At 45.8% G+C, this 17,035-nt stretch overlaps 1 long non-coding RNA gene across 1 annotated transcript; it reads left to right on the forward strand.

The window, feature by feature from the left end:
- Nucleotides 1-277: 277 nt before the first annotated feature.
- Nucleotides 278-16,636, forward strand: LOC149848995 (uncharacterized). Its single transcript, XR_016430609.1, has 2 exons — nt 278-322; nt 16,450-16,636. It is a non-coding gene; the product is annotated as an uncharacterized LOC149848995 (long non-coding RNA).
- The last annotated feature ends 399 nt before the right edge of the window (nt 16,637-17,035 follow it).

Raw genomic sequence — 17,035 nt, forward strand, 5'->3', positions numbered from 1 at the left:
GTAGTACTTGTGTACAGCTAAGGCATGGGGAACAATGGCATTGGGGTTAATAATGGGTATTTGTCGAGCAATGAGAAGAAAGCGTAGCTCCTCTCTTGACATCCTCTCTTCTAAAAGAGGCCCTCGTGATTATTACAAGGAAAAAAATTGCAAGCCTACTGGTTTCCATACACGCAAAGGTGAAATCACTTTTGTGCAGGTGGATATGTTGTGATGGATGAAAAATTGTCCTTTCTAAAGAAATCACTTTTGTGCAGGTGGATATGTTGTGATGGAAGAAAAATTGCCCCACTATGTTGTTCCTGATTTAATCAATTTCAAGGTTTGTGCATTTGTAACTTGTCTACAATATCATTACTTTTTTAGGTATGTTTTTAAATTAATATAGCAATGTCTATAAGCAATTCATCCTAGGGAACCTGGTAAGAAAAGTGAGTCATACTGTAATGGAATCAAGAGCACACAAGTACAAGGGCCACTAAGGGCAAAGAACACATGCCACTATAGGCAAATACAAAAAGCCACCAAGGGCAAAGCACATGAGCCACTAAGGGAAAGCACAAGAGCAAACAATATAAAAAATAAATTTTATTTATCTTACAGATACTTTAGAGAAGCATAAATCACAAGAGGGGTGTAACCCCTATATATACACAAAGGAGAGAAAAGATAGACTCAACTAGCCATTGGGCTAGTCCAACGGCTAGTTGAGCTAATAATTGGACCAGCCCAACGGCTAAAATAGGAAAGACAAAAATGCCCTTGATAGCTTTTTTGTCATGAAACAAAAATAAATAAAAACAAAAAAGCAAAAAGAAAAATGCATAATTTTCTAAAATATATTCTAAAAAGAAAGAATATATATATATATATATATATATATATATATATATATATATATATATATATTCATGAAGAATATATATTTAACACTCCCCCCTAAAATGACAATGAGATGACCAAAAGTTTGCCAAGGAGAAAAGAAAAATGCAACGATGGTAATGCTTTGGTGAAGAAGTCAACGAGCTAGAACTCTGATGTCATATATGAAAGCTTTATGGTCCCTTTAAGAAATTCCTCTCGAACATAGTGACAATCCATCTCTATATGCTTTGTGAAAGTTGTAATATCAAAAAATAAAAAAAAAAAAAAAAAAAATTGGTTTGGGCCGGATCCGGACCCGACCCGGGCCACCGCCCCTCGCTGTCATTAAAAGACAGCGAGGCAGGCGGGAGGAGGGTTACGAAACCCCCCTCACCGCCACTCGCTCTCTGTCTCTCCGTTTCCCTCTCTCGCTCGTCCACGGTCACCGACGCCGGCGACCCCCGACAGCCGCCGCCACCGACATCGGCGCCCCCCCCCCCCTTTTCCTTCCGGCGAGCTCCTCTTCGGCGAGTTCCTCCGAAAACCCCCTGGTACGCCATCGCTTCTTCTTTCTCCCTCTTTTCCCTCTCCGTCTCTTCTCTCTCTCTCCCTCATTTCTCTGTGTGGCCACGGGAGGGGTCAAACCCCCTCCCTTTGCCCCCTTTTAGCAGGGGAGGGGCACGACACCCCTCCCTGCTCTCCGTTTCGGTAGGGGAGGGGCCGAGCCCCTCCTCCCTGTTTTTTTTGCTACAGCAGGGGAGGGGCCGAGCCCCTCCTCCTTGCCCCTTTTTATTGTACCAGCAGGGGCCATCGGCCCCTGCCTTTTTATTATGCCAGCAGGGGCCATCGGCCCCTGCCTTTTGTTTGTGCCAGCAGGGGCCCATGGCCCCTGCCTTTTTAGTTTGTCAGCAGGGGCCATCGGCCCCTGCCTTTTTATTATGCCAGCAGGGGCCGATGGCCCTTGCCTTTTGTTATGCCAGCAGGGGCCGATGGCCCCTGCCTTTTTGTTGCCAGCAGGGGCCGATGGCCCCCTGCCCTTTGTGCGCAAGCCGATACCCTTGGCCGACAAGCCCGGGGAATCTTTGGAAGCTATATCGTGATGGGGACAGATCATTACAATTGTTGGTCTCCAACGAGGAATTCCTAGTAGCGTGAGTCATCTGTTCGCATTTGACTACACCCCTCTTTTGGCAGCTAGAGTCTTTTGATCCTGCCCCATCTTCTTTTCGAGTCAATTGGGACGGTTGGCCCCAACCCTATGTATCGGAAAAGTCGAGTCTTTGCCTTGCTTTTGCTTTTGCTTTTGTCAGAGTTTGCTTGTTAATATCGCATATTTGCAGCTACGACGGATCCCACTCGCGCTCCGCGACCCGAGCCGTCAATCGTGTACGTCCGCAGACGTCAGCAAGCTCGTAACCCTCCAAGGTAGGGGAAAATTGCACGGAAGACTTGGATATTTGAATTAAGTTCAATTGAACTAAAAGCGACCATTGAATATATATATATATATATATATATGTATATATTTATACGAGTATCCACTTCACTCAAGGATGCGGTTTCGCAAATCCTTGCCCTTTACCTTGCCGTCGCGCTCTGCGCCTAGCCTCTTGCTTTTGCATACGTGTTGGTATTGCCTGGCTGTTGCAGATGACATGCAGGTTCTTGCTCTTTGCGGATGCCTTAAGGGCATCCTCGTGGAGGATGCAAGGAGCATTTACCACTCTCCCTCTTGCGACAAGAGTTTAGTCGGGAGCGAGCGAACTTCTTAGCGGGTGTTCTGTTGAGAAACCCGTATCTCGTCTATCGAGGCCGGTATCGAGTCATGCGAGACATGTAGATACCCCGATAGCGGATGTGATTCGAGATAATCACATGCATCATGTTGGCACAAGGTACTGCTGTTTCAAAAGATAGAGTAAAGTTGATAAACTTTACATCTTTGTGAAACACTCCTGTTGAGGCTTCTATTGAGGAGCTATACCCCCTTTATCGTAGAGTACTTATAGTCGTGCACGACACGTCTAGTACTGCGATGATCGGATGAGACGGTCGTGTGACCTCGAACAACGCTAAATGCAAACTGTTGTAATCACATAAATGGCCTCATATTCGCCTTCACAGGCAAGATGCTCGAGTGGTTTAAAGACCACAGCATAGAATGGGTCGTTAGTTAAGCAACCCCTAACGCACCCGTTTGCTTCTGGTTGTCTGTCAAGGGAGAGGACAGATCGGTACAAAAACTCCAATGGACAGGTTGTTAACAACCACCCCACGGGCAAAGATCCGGCCTCCCCAGTCATTGGAGTTAGGGGAAAGGGGCTACAATAGTTAGCTTAACACTTCTGCAGAAGTTGGATGCATCCGTGGCACTGCTTTTCAGCCTCTGGGGAATCCTCTCTCGGCTAAAGCCGTCCCCTTTGGAGCGGACTCAACTAGCTATTCGGGTTATTGAAAATACATAGAATAATAGACGCCCGAACTAGTCTCAGTTGTTTCTATGTTTTGCCTGCGCGTACCCGCAGGCCAGTAATATCGGAACATAAAGTCTATTCACTTTGGTTGTTGGGCCGTGAGATTCGTTGCACTACTGATTCGCTGCACTACTGATTCGTTGCACTACTGATTCGTTGCACTACTGATTCGCTGCACTACTGACTCGCTTGCACTACTGATTCGCTGCACTACTGATTCGTTGCACTACTGATTCGCTGCACTACTGATTCGTTGCACTACTGACTCGCTTGCACCACCGACTTGCTTGCACTACTGATTCGTTGCACTACTTATTCACTTGCACTACGTATTCGCTTGCACTACTTACGCGTTTGCACTGGTTATCTGCATGCATTGCTTACATGTTTAACTGCATATTTGCTTTAAACTGTGTAACTTACTGAATTAAATTACATAATTCAGATCCTTGTAGTCTCTCTTGTGCGCCTACTAGTTTTTCGTGAAACTAACCCATTCTATGGGTACAGGTGATGATTAGGTACACCACAGGCGATGGCGCGATGGCTAGATGGCTCCAAGACGTTCTTCTTCCTGCTCTTAGCTCGCGTCCTGTTGTTTGGGGTTTTGTAACGGATTTTCCTTGGGAGATCCTAATTTTGTACTATTTGGAGAACTTCTTAAATGAAAGTGGCTTTTCCAAGTGTCCGCAAGTAGCATGTGTTGTGCGTTTTGGTTCTTTTAGCTAACGCGCTCAAAGTTGTCAGCTTGCCTTTCTGAAATTAATAAAAGTATAGTCTTCCGCTGATTTCGTAAATCATCTCTGAGATGAAGAGATTCCTTTTTAGTCTCTTGTCTTTTTTTTTTCTTTTCTTCTTTTTTTCGAAAGGTTTGCAAGCTTGAAATTTTGGGGTGTTACAACTTGGTATCAGAGCTAAGGGAAGCAAGGATTCTTGACCATTGGGCATCCGCATCGCACTGTGAGTATACTTTTCCTCTTGCTTAGTAGGTGCTCAAGGCATTGTTAAAGTTAAGTGGCTTGACGTGTTTTGTGTGTATACCAGCATTGTTGGGGTTTCATAAACTACTCATGTTAAACATGAATAGTACTTATGTTTTTGCTTGTTTTGAGTTTCCTAAAATTTCTAATTATGGGTATTCCTTGTTTACTCCAAGGATGGCAAGGAACTCGAATGAAGGGTCTGCTGACGAATGGTCAGATCAGCGGGGATTCGTGATGGATTCCCTGGGTTCCCTGGCAGCGGCTATGCGAGACCAAATTCGTTCCCAAAGGGAACCAGCGCCCGTTCCTGAGCCGATCCCGCATACCGCAGTGACGTATGAGAAATTTCTGAAGCTTGACCCCCCGACCTTCGACGGCAAGCCCGACCCAGATATGGCTGATAACTGGGTGAAGGAGGTAGAACGAGTGTACGAGGTCTTGTCAGTACCCGATGACAAGAAGACGCTTTTCGGGACCTTCAGGCTGAAGGGGAATGCCCGCAGTTGGTGGGACATGGCGCGGGGTGTGCAGTTTTCGGGAATTTCGCCCATTCCTTGGGAAGCTTTCAGGAAGGCTTTCTTGGAGAACTACTTCCCACCTCACGCAAGGGAGAAGAAGAAGGTGGAGTTCTTGGAGCTCTGCCAGGGCAATTCGAGTTTGACGGATTACATCGCCAAATTCCAGAGTTTGGAACCCTACTGCCCTAACCTGTTCGCGGATGATCGCGAGCGAGCAGGAAAGTTTGTTCGGGGGCTGAAGGAGGGACTCATGCATCGGGTCCTAACGAGCATGCCCTCGACCTTCTCTGCGGCAGTTGCTGCCGCTACCGTTCTGAGTGAAGCATGGGAGCGCACTAAGAGTGCTCAGGGCAGGAGGCCACCCGCTACGGGTGGTGAGCCGAAGACACCTTCCGGCGACTCAGGCAAACGACCGTTCCTTCCTGTAAAGAGCGAAGGAGGAAGGAAACGATATCCTCCTTCGAAGCGTCAACGGCCACAGGGCAATCCTCCAGCCAGGCAGCAGGCTGGCAGCGTATGCCCCAGATGCCAGCGATCTCACTTTGGGCAGGCGTGCCCGCTCGACACAGGCGGATGCCTGTATTGTGGCAAGATGGGCCACTACGTCCGTGATTGCCGCAAAAAGGCGGCTGATGATTCCAGGCAGACCAGCGGAGCACCTTTGCTCCCTCGGCCGCCACTGCCGCAACAGCAGTATCAGTCGCCACCACCACAGACGAGCGGTCAAAAGAGGGCGTCGGGACGTGTCTACTCAGCCAAGGCTGAGCAGTTGACCAAGGGCGACCTAGTGCAAGGTACCCTTTTTGTCGCTAACCAAGCGGCCTTTGTGCTTTTTGATTGTGGTGCCACACACTCTTTTATTTCGGTAAATTTTGCCGAGTGTTTGCACATACCTGTAAAACCCTTGCATAATACTCTTGAAGTGTATAACCCGATTGGGAAAAATACCATTTGTGCGGCCTACGTACCAGAGTTGGACGTAGTCTTAGCAGATCGGCATTTACCGGCTTGTGCTATCCTGCTAGTGATGACAGAATTTGACGTCATCCTAGGCATGGATTGGCTGCACAAGTACCATGCCAAGATTTTCTGCCGAGATAGTAGGATTGTTTTATCTCCACCAGGAATGCCCAAGATGGAATTCAAGATCCTGAAACCCGTTCGGGCGAGCAAGTTGATTTCGTCGTTGAAGGCGCAGAGCTACCTGAGGAAGGGATGCACTGCCTTTTTGGTCAGTGTCATCCAGTCCGGGCCGACGCAAGTCCCGATGGGAGACTTGGAGATTGTTCGAGATTTCCCAGACGTCTTCCCGGAGGAACTGCCAGGCCTTCCTCCACCTCGCGAGGTGCAGTTCAGCATCGAGTTGCTGCCGGGTACTGCGCCAATTTCTAAGGCTCCATATCGGATGGTGCCAGCCGAGCTCGCAGAGCTCAAGAAGCAGTTGCAGGAGTTGATGGATCAGGGATTCATTCGCCCCAGTGTCTCGCCCTGGGGAGCTCCCGTCTTGTTCGTGAAAAAGAAGGACGGATCATTGCGGTTGTGCATCGATTATCGGATGCTTAACCAGGCGACAATAAAGAATAAGTACCCGTTGCCGCGCATCGAGGATCTGTTCGATCAGTTGCAGAGGGCCAGGATCTTCTCAAAGATCGACCTTAGATCTGGGTACCATCAACTCAGAATTAAGGGAGATGATATCTCCAAGACGGCCTTCCGGACCAGGTATGGGCATTACGAATTTACGGTTATGCCCTTTGGACTCACTAACGCTCCTGCAGCGTTCATGGATCTCATGAATAGGGTGTTCAAACCCTTTTTGGACACCTTCGTGATCGTGTTCATCGACGACATCTTGGTGTATTCAGATAGCTGGGAGCAACATCGTGAGCACTTGAGAGTTATTCTCGAAACCTTGCAAAAGGAGCGGTTGTTCGCTAAGTACTCTAAGTGCGAGTTTTGGCTCGAGGAGATCATGTTTTTGGGACATGTCATCTCCAAGGAAGGTGTGTCCGTGGATCCAGCGAAAGTTGAGGCTGTACTCAGTTGGCAGCAACCGAGGAATGTTCGTGACATTCGGAGTTTTCTTGGATTAGCTGGGTATTACCGAAGATTTATCCAGGACTTTTCTAAGATCTCTCTACCCTTGACGCAGCTCCTGAAGAAAGAAGCTAGGTTCGTGTGGGACGACATGTGTGAGAGCAGTTTTCAGAGGTTAAAGGAACGTCTTACGACTGCTCCCATTTTGGCCTTACCTTCGGGTCAAGGCGGCTTCGTGATTTACACAGACGCTTCCGGGACAGGTTTGGGTTGCGTCTTAATGCAGAACGATAGAGTGATCGCCTATGCATCGCGCCAACTTAAAATACATGAGAAGAATTACCCGACTCATGATTTGGAGTTAGCAGCGGTAGTCTTCGCATTAAAGATATGGCGGCACTATTTGTATGGGGAGCGGTTCGAGGCTTTTACAGATCATAAGAGCCTAAAATTTTTGTTCTCGCAGAAGGAGCTGAATATGAGGCAGCGACGTTGGCTGGAATTCCTCAAGGATTACGACTTTACCTTGTCCTACCACCCAGGAAAAGCGAACGTTGTGGCCGACGCTCTGAGCCGCAAGTCTCCCAGCGTTTCCGTAAATTTGTTGTTTGCGGGGTGGAAGCTGGTCGAGGATCTGATATCGTGGGAACCGTTTGTGGTCACTCCAGTTTCGATCAGTCTTTCCAGCATGGTAGCTCAGCCTGAGCTATTGTCAAAGATCTTTGTCAGTCAGAAGATCGATGCGCAGTATGATAAGCTGAAGGCTCTAGCGCAGCGGGCCGATACCCCCTTCCGATTGAGTGAGGAAGGAGGTGTATGGCGTAAGGATCGTCTCTGGGTGCCAGAAGATCCTTTTTTGAGAGATGAGATTCTCACTGAGGCCCACAAGTCCAAGTACACGATCCACCCGGGCGGCACAAAGATGTTCAAAGATTTGCAGCGCAGATATTGGTGGAACGGAATGAAGCGGGACGTAGCCGAGTACGTTTCGAAGTGCTTGACTTGCCAACAGGTTAAGATCGAGCACCAACGACCAGGCGGAGTGGTGCAGCAAATGGAGATTCCACAATGGAAGTGGGAGGACATCACGATGGACTTCATCGTCGGTTTGCCGAGGACGCGGAGGAAACACGATGCGATTTGGGTGATCGTGGATCGACTCACTAAATCGGCGCATTTCCTCCCTATACGGCTCAGTCAGTCACTGGATAGCTTGGCAGACCTCTATGTCAGGGAGATTGTGAGATTGCACGGTGTTCCTGTGTCAATCATCTCCGATCGTGACCCGAGGTTCACCTCCAGGTTTTGGGGGCAGCTGCAGTTGGCCTTGGGCACAAAGCTAAAATTCAGCACTGCCTTCCACCCTCAGACTGATGGACAATCTGAACGCACGATTCAGATTTTGGAAGACATGCTGCGAGCGTGCATGTTGGACTGGAGGGGAGAATGGGACTCTCATACTGGGTTGGCAGAATTCGCGTACAATAATAGTTACCATGCCAGTATCGGTATGGCCCCTTACGAAGCCTTGTACGGGAAGCCTTGTCGATCACCCGTTTACTGGGATGAGGTTGGTGAACGGATGCTAGATTCACCTATAGTGCTACAGCACTATACTCAGCAAGTGCAGATGATTAGGGAACGTCTGCGTACCGCGCAAAGTCGGCAGAAGTGTTACGCCGATCGTCGACGTAGAGAGCTCGTGTTCTCAACAGGAGATATGGTTTTTGTTAAGGTATCTCCTACCAAGAGCGTCTTCCGGTTCGGAAAAAAGGGGAAGCTGAGTCCGCGATTCGTCGGACCTTTTGAGATCCTGGATCGGATCGGCGAGGCGGCTTACCGCGTTGCGCTGCCTCCTCAGTACGCTCAGATTCACAACGTCTTTCACGTATCCATGCTGAGAAGATATGTTCACGACCCATCGCACATCATTCATTATGATGATGTGGATATCCATAAGGACTTGACGTTCGAGGAAAGACCAGTAGCAATCGTTGATCGTCGAGACCAAGTGCTCAGATCGAAGACGATTTCTATTGTAAAAGTACGTTGGCAACACCATGGAATTAGTGAATGTACATGGGAGCTTGAGTCGGATATCAGGGATAAATACCCCGACTTGTATTTTGACCAATTTATGCTATAGAAATTTCGCGGACGAAATTACTTTAAGGAGGGTAGGATGTAATATCAAAAAAAAAAAAAATTGGTTTGGGCCGGATCCGGATCCGACCCGGACCCGACCCGGGCCACCGCCCCTCGCTGTCATTAAAAGACAGCGAGGCAGGCGGGAGGAGGGTTACGAAACCCCCCTCACCGCCACTCGCTCTCTGTCTCTCCGTTTCCCTCTCTCGCTCGTCCACGGTCACCGACGCCGGCGACCCCCGACAGCCGCCGCCACCGACATCGGCGACCCCCCCCCCCTTTTCCTTCCGGCGAGCTCCTCTTCGGCGAGTTCCTCCGAAAACCCCCTGGTACGCCATCGCTTCTTCTTTCTCCCTCTTTTCCCTCTCCGTCTCTTCTCTCTCTCTCCCTCATTTCTCTGTGTGGCCACGGGAGGGGTCAAACCCCCTCCCTTTGCCCCCTTTTAGCAGGGGAGGGGCACGACACCCCTCCCTGCTCTCCGTTTCGGTAGGGGAGGGGCCGAGCCCCTCCTCCCTGTTTTTTTTGCTACGGCAGGGGAGGGGCCGAGCCCCTCCTCCTTGCCCCTTTTTATTGTACCAGCAGGGGCCATCGGCCCCTGCCTTTTTATTATGCCAGCAGGGGCCATCGGCCCCTGCCTTTTGTTTGTGCCAGCAGGGGCCCATGGCCCCTGCCTTTTTAGTTTGTCAGCAGGGGCCATCGGCCCCTGCCTTTTTATTATGCCAGCAGGGGCCGATGGCCCTTGCCTTTTGTTATGCCAGCAGGGGCCGATGGCCCCTGCCTTTTTGTTGCCAGCAGGGGCCGATGGCCCCCTGCCCTTTGTGCGCAAGCCGATACCCTTGGCCGACAAGCCCGGGGAATCTTTGGAAGCTATATCGTGATGGGGACAGATCATTACAATTGTTGGTCTCCAACGAGGAATTCCTAGTAGCGTGAGTCATCTGTTCGCATTTGACTACACCCCTCTTTTGGCAGCTAGAGTCTTTTGATCCTGCCCCATCTTCTTTTCGAGTCAATTGGGACGGTTGGCCCCAACCCTATGTATCGGAAAAGTCGAGTCTTTGCCTTGCTTTTGCTTTTGCTTTTGTCAGAGTTTGCTTGTTAATATCGCATATTTGCAGCTACGACGGATCCCACTCGCGCTCCGCGACCCGAGCCGTCAATCGTGTACGTCCGCAGACGTCAGCAAGCTCGTAACCCTCCAAGGTAGGGGAAAATTGCACGGAAGACTTGGATATTTGAATTAAGTTCAATTGAACTAAAAGCGACCATTGAATATATATATATATATATATATATATATGTATATATTTATACGAGTATCCACTTCACTCAAGGATGCGGTTTCGCAAATCCTTGCCCTTTACCTTGCCGTCGCGCTCTGCGCCTAGCCTCTTGCTTTTGCATACGTGTTGGTATTGCCTGGCTGTTGCAGATGACGTGCAGGTTCTTGCTCTTTGCGGATGCCTTAAGGGCATCCTCGTGGAGGATGCAAGGAGCATTTACCACTCTCCCTCTTGCGACAAGAGTTTAGTCGGGAGCGAGCGAACTTCTTAGCGGGTGTTCTGTTGAGAAACCCGTATCTCGTCTATCGAGGCCGGTATCGAGTCATGCGAGACATGTAGATACCCCGATAGCGGATGTGATTCGAGATAATCACATGCATCATGTTGGCACAAGGTACTGCTGTTTCAAAAGATAGAGTAAAGTTGATAAACTTTACATCTTTGTGAAACACTCCTATTGCGGCTTCTATTGAGGAGCTATACCCCCTTTATCGTAGAGTACTTATAGTCGTGCACGACACGTCTAGTACTGCGATGATCGGATGAGACGGTCGTGCGACCTCGAACAACGCTAAATGCAAACTGTTGTAATCACATAAATGGCCTCACATTCGCCTTCACAGGCAAGATGCTCGAGTGGTTTAAAGACCACAGCATAGAATGGGTCGTTAGTTAAGCAACCCCTAACGCACCCGTTTGCTTCTGGTTGTCTGTCAAGGGAGAGGACAGATCGGTACAAAAACTCCAATGGACAGGTTGTTAACAACCACCCCACGGGCAAAGATCCGGCCTCCCCAGTCATTGGAGTTAGGGGAAAGGGGCTACAATAGTTAGCTTAACACTTCTGCAGAAGTTGGATGCATCCGTGGCACTGCTTTTCAGCCTCTGGGGAATCCTCTCTCGGCTAAAGCCGTCCCCTTTGGAGCGGACTCAACTAGCTATTCGGGTTATTGAAAATACATAGAATAATAGACGCCCGAACTAGTCTCAGTTGTTTCTATGTTTTGCCTGCGCGTACCCGCAGGCCAGTAATATCGGAACATAAAGTCTGTTCACTTTGGTTGCCGGGCCGTGAGATTCGTTGCACTACTGATTCGCTGCACTACTGATTCGTTGCACTACTGATTCGCTGCACTACTGATTCGCTGCACTACTGACTCGCTTGCACTACTGATTCGCTGCACTACTGATTCGTTGCACTACTGATTCGCTGCACTACTGATTCGTTGCACTACTGACTCGCTTGCACCACCGATTCGTTGCACTACTGACTCGCTTGCACCACCGACTTGCTTGCACTACTGATTCGTTGCACTACTTATTCACTTGCACTACGTATTCGCTTGCACTACTTACGCGTTTGCACTGGTTATCTGCATGCATTGCTTACATGTTTAACTGCATATTTGCTTTAAACTGTGTAACTTACTGAATTAAATTACATAATTCAGATCCTTGTAGTCTCTCTTGTGCGCCTACTAGTTTTTCGTGAAACTAACCCATTCTATGGGTACAGGTGATGATTAGGTACACCACAGGCGATGGCGCGATGGCTAGATGGCTCCAAGACGTTCTTCTTCCTGCTCTTAGCTCGCGTCCTGTTGTTTGGGGTTTTGTAACGGATTTTCCTTGGGAGATCCTAATTTTGTACTATTTGGAGAACTTCTTAAATGAAAGTGGCTTTTCCAAGTGTCCGCAAGTAGCATGTGTTGTGCGTTTTGGTTCTTTTAGCTAACGCGCTCAAAGTTGTCAGCTTGCCTTTCTGAAATTAATAAAAGTATAGTCTTCCGCTGATTTCGTAAATCATCTCTGAGATGAAGAGATTCCTTTTTAGTCTCTTGTCTTTTTTTTTTCTTTTCTTCTTTTTTTCGAAAGGTTTGCAAGCTTGAAATTTTGGGGTGTTACAAAAGTGAAATGTGTGATTGCTCGCAATGTAAATGACAATTTTGTTGTTGCAACACATTTTCGATGGTGTAGAGATAATGACGCCCGTGTCTTTTAGCAGACTTCTTAGCCAAACAATCTTTGTGGTTGTAGTTGTCATTGCTTAAGTCTCTGCTTTGGTGGAAGAAAGTGACTTTTTGTTGCTTCTTATACCTCCAAGAGATGAGCAAATAGCCAAGAAAAATACAATAACATGTAGTAGAAATGCGATAATTAGGATTATCTCTCCAATCTGAATCAATATAAGCAATTAAATTTAGAGATGATGAAGAGGATAAGAAAAACCCTTTAGTTATGGTGTCCCTTCAATATCTGACAATTCTCATAACAACCATGTGAACTGAGGTAAGTGCATGTTGAAACTGGCTCGCACTATGGACCACATGTGCTATGTCAGGTCAAGTGATCGATAGGTACTGGCTCGCATTATATACCACAAAATTTCTTTTCAAAAGAAAAAACATACATTTTAGAATAGTTTGGATGTCAAAGTCTTTTATGCCAAGTTTCAATTCCCTTATTTTGGACATGGTTACAAAAAGATTTTGAAGGGAGAGACAATGAGTCCATAAAGTAAAGATCTTCCTTCCTATGGCCTTGCCCAATCCACTTCTCGGATCAGAGATTCTGCACAAAGCAACTTTTAGATGAAAAAGATATTTCTTACCCATGGTTGGCAATTTGAGAATCTGAAAAAATGTTTAACTTTAGTTTAAGAACAACTCTAACTTTTGTAACAAGAAAATTTTGAACATTTTTTTAATCCAAAGTTCCTATACTCTCAATTTTCAAAATGGTTCCATCGGCAGTAGAAACACAAGACAAGTTTGAGTTTATGCATATATCAGATAAGGCATTCTCATGAGGGATCATATGAAAAGATGCTCTCAAATCTAGAATCCAAGAATACATACCAGGTGAAGATGAGGAGGCAATGACGGTACCCGATGTAGATGAGGTTGCTTTAAGAATTTGTTGAAGTGTCATGGATATTTGACCAAGTGTGTCTTTAAGATTGCCTCCACTTTTGCTTTCTTCTTGAAAGTAGATTCTTCAACGAAAGCAACCTTATACTTGAAGGTTTCATTCAACTTAGGACAAGCGGGTTTAATGCATGGTTGCTAGTTGAGGAAGCGGGAGCGGGTAGCGATACGGGAAGCAGGAGCGGGAAGCGAGGCACTTTCAAAATTTTAGGAAGCGGGGAAGCGTGGGACCACTTAGGAGCGATTCGGGAAGTGTCTCGGAAGCGACCTAGGAAGCATCTCGGAAGCGAAAAAAATAAAAATAAAAAATAAAATTTTTTTTGAAAAAACAGGGGAAGCATGGGGAAGCGAGGGGGAAGCACGCTTCCCATTAAAGGGAAGTGCATCCCCCATTAAAGGGAAGCGCGCTTCCCAAAAAAGGCGGCCGCTTCCCCCCACGCTTCGGAAGCGCGACGTTCCGCGCTTTCGAAGCGCGCTTCCCCTTTTAGCTAGGCGCTTCCGGTAACCCTGGTTTAATGTGACCTGGCTCATTACAATGATTACAAATATTCATTTTTTTTGCACCACTATAGTTATTATTATTATTATTATAGTTGTTTTGCCTCTCAAAGTGTGGAGGCTTATAGGTCTTAACATTGTTGTCGGGTTTAGATACTATCAACACTTCATCACAACTTTTACTCATTCAAAGACGAGTTTCTTCTTGAACAATTTCGACAGTAGCATCTTTAAGAAGAAAAGGAGTAGATCTATGTAAGAGAGATCTAATTTGCTCAAATTCGGAATGAAGCCCATACAAGAATTGAAAAAATCTCTCTTGTTCCATTTGTTTTTGCCTAAGTTTCACATCTTCAATGGCAACTCAGGCTCCAAAAGTACTAGTTTATCCCATAGGAGATTTAAAGCACTATAAAAATGTTGGATACTTAAGTCCCCTTGCTTAGTAGTTCTAACCTATGTCACATGGGTGCGGGTGCGGCGCAATTTCAAAAATTTTGGACACGGGGACTCGGCTATATATATATATATTTAAAAAAAATATATAAATAAATAAATAAATATATATATATATATATAAGACTCGATCAAAGTTGTGCCCATTAGGGGACAGGTGATGAGTTGTGAAGCCTGATTCATGGTTTTTTTCCTTACAGGAGGGGTTTTTTTCCTTAAATTCTGTATCCCAGATTTTTTTTTTAAAAAAATAAAAATAAAAATGGACCAAAATGACCCTGGGTGCGTTGACCCTGGGTCGGTTTGACCGAGTCCGAGCCGCACCCGTGTCCGTGCGTGTCGATGCGGGTGCGTCGACCTTGGAGCTGAGTCCGTGTGACATAGGTTCTAACTTTTTCTTGCAAAAAAATATGCTCTTGCAAGTTTTTTTTTGGAGGTATACATACCCTTCATAAAAATTCAAGCTTCATTGGCTTTTCAAAATTTAGCAATGTTTGCACATACCTTAAGCTCGACATTGTTCATGAACCATGCAAGAATTTTTGCATGGTTGCTCTCTCAATCTTAAACTTATGATGATCCTCAATGGCCTTGGCATAAGCATCTTCCTCTAAAGCCTTCTCTTAAGCTCCTTCAATTTTTGTGAGCTTGAGTTGGGGTTCGGGGATAGTGCCCATTACATACCCCCAAAGCTTCTTTCATTTGAGATTGTTTTCCATAGCGGATGGCAACATTATGTAGTTTTTTCTATTGAGCTTAAATGAGAGGTTGATTTTGGTCTTGATTATGTGAGAAAGAGAGGAAGAGGAAGAGAGTGAAATGGAGAGAAGGAGGGCATGATCTCTTAAAAAACTGTCTAGAACACAATCACTTGATGACAACTTTTCACAAATCGAAGAGCACTATGACTATGATACCATGTAATGAAATATGCGAAAGCACGAAACACTAGCCACTAAGGGCTTACAAGATCACAATCATACAAGTGCATATGCACAAGTCCACTATGAGACAATACAAAAGTCATAAGGCAAAAAATAAATACACAAGAACGTAAAAATATCAGCCTTTATTGATCAAATGCTTAACACAAGCATTGAAAGAACAAGTGGGGTTTAACCCCTATTTATACATAATACCACACATAAAGGGGAGGCCATTGGGAGCTCCAATGACTCTTTGGTCCAATGACCAAAGAGCCCCTAGTCTTTGGTTAAAAGACAAAAAGAAAAAAAAAGTAAAAGAAAAAGGCTGTCCCTAGAGGACAAAGTTTATTACAAGGAGAAAAGACCAAAATACCCCTGGCTCAAAAAGAGAAATTATATATATATATAACAAAGATATGCCAAAGAAGCCCCAAGAATGAGTGCTAGGTATTTAGCGAATAATTCATATTACTGCTTTTACACACAGATCCCATATCTGCCTGTAACTCTTGCATTTGTTGAGTCTTGGTTTTTGCCTAGTGAGATACTCGAGCATTAATAAACTGTTATTTTTTAGCGAGATCTGACTTGGAACTGCATAAATTTTGGGTTTGATGTATATTTGGCAGTAGCATCAATGTTCTCACTATAAATTGCAATGTTAGGAGCGATTACATTATCATCTACAACACCTGAAAGAGATGGGATTTAATGTTATAGTGCATCACATCATCCTATATGAATAGTGGGTCACACTTTAATAGATTCTACAATAAACATAGTGTAGTAATTGGTTTGGCATTTGGTTATTTATCAAAGAAGAAGACATACTGAATCAAGCAACTACTAGCTATGCGTTGGTGTTTGGTTATTTATCAACATTACTGGCAACTAAAAAATTGATACCATTTTAAGATGTATTTTGAACTTGAGGTCTTCCAATTAAGGTCTCATGTTTGGCTGCCGTTGGACAAAGTACTAAATGCTGCAGTCTTGATATGTATATGGGTACCTGAGATATCCAAGTTAATGTCTAATCTTCCAAGTCATCCTAATCTCACTTTGGTGGACTCCATCTTCACTTGATAGCATAAGCCTGCAATTTTTGGCACTTTGGTCTACATTTTTCTGATGGTTGTTTGGGTGGGCACATGCTATTAATTTGCATACTTATGGTTGTTACATTTCTGTGCGACCTTTCAAGCTTGGTAATCTGTGATATTGACCAAAGCTCCTGTTTAGTGCTCCCATCAGTATCATTCTTCTACCGTGAACTGTCATTCATGTTTTCAATAAAGATGTGAACCTAATATTTGTGAACCTTGCCTTTTTGTGCAGCTGAAGCCCTATGTGGCACAGTGCTCCAGAGATGCAGCAAGCTCTGAAGCCACTGCCCCATCAAAGTAGATGCAACGCATGTACTGGCTAGCTAATTATCTAGGACACTTAGTTTTGATGCATCCACATGCGTTTGAATTTACCATGTATTTGTGCATCTTTACCAACGAAGAAGGTTGGTGTTTTTAGAGTAGTTCTTTCTGTTACTGAGGGCTTTAGTTATAGATAAAAAATCCATTGCCTGCACATTGACCCAGTATGCAAGGTTATCAGGCAATTTCGGGCCTGAACAAGGCTGAACCTGGTCCGTTAAGCTTGAAAAAGTCTTAGTTCAATTTGTTTTATTTCTTTTTAATATTTTACTGACCCGGCCTATCCTCCAATCAGCCCAGCCTGGACCCAACCTGATGAATATGGGGTCAGGTTTAGACCCTGTATTGATCAGGCAAAAAACGAATGGAAGGCTGGCCAAACCAGACCAAGCGCTAGGCCAGTCTGGTGGCTTGATTGCATAGACATTGAACAAACTTTTTCTTGGGCTACAGACCTGGTTCTCGCCATTACTGAGGTCCTTATGTCAGTAGTC

This window comes from Nuphar pumila, chromosome 1 (assembly GCF_984573655.1).
Source record: "Nuphar pumila chromosome 1, dmNupPumi1.hap1.1, whole genome shotgun sequence".
Classification (NCBI taxonomy): Eukaryota; Viridiplantae; Streptophyta; class Magnoliopsida; order Nymphaeales; family Nymphaeaceae; genus Nuphar; species Nuphar pumila.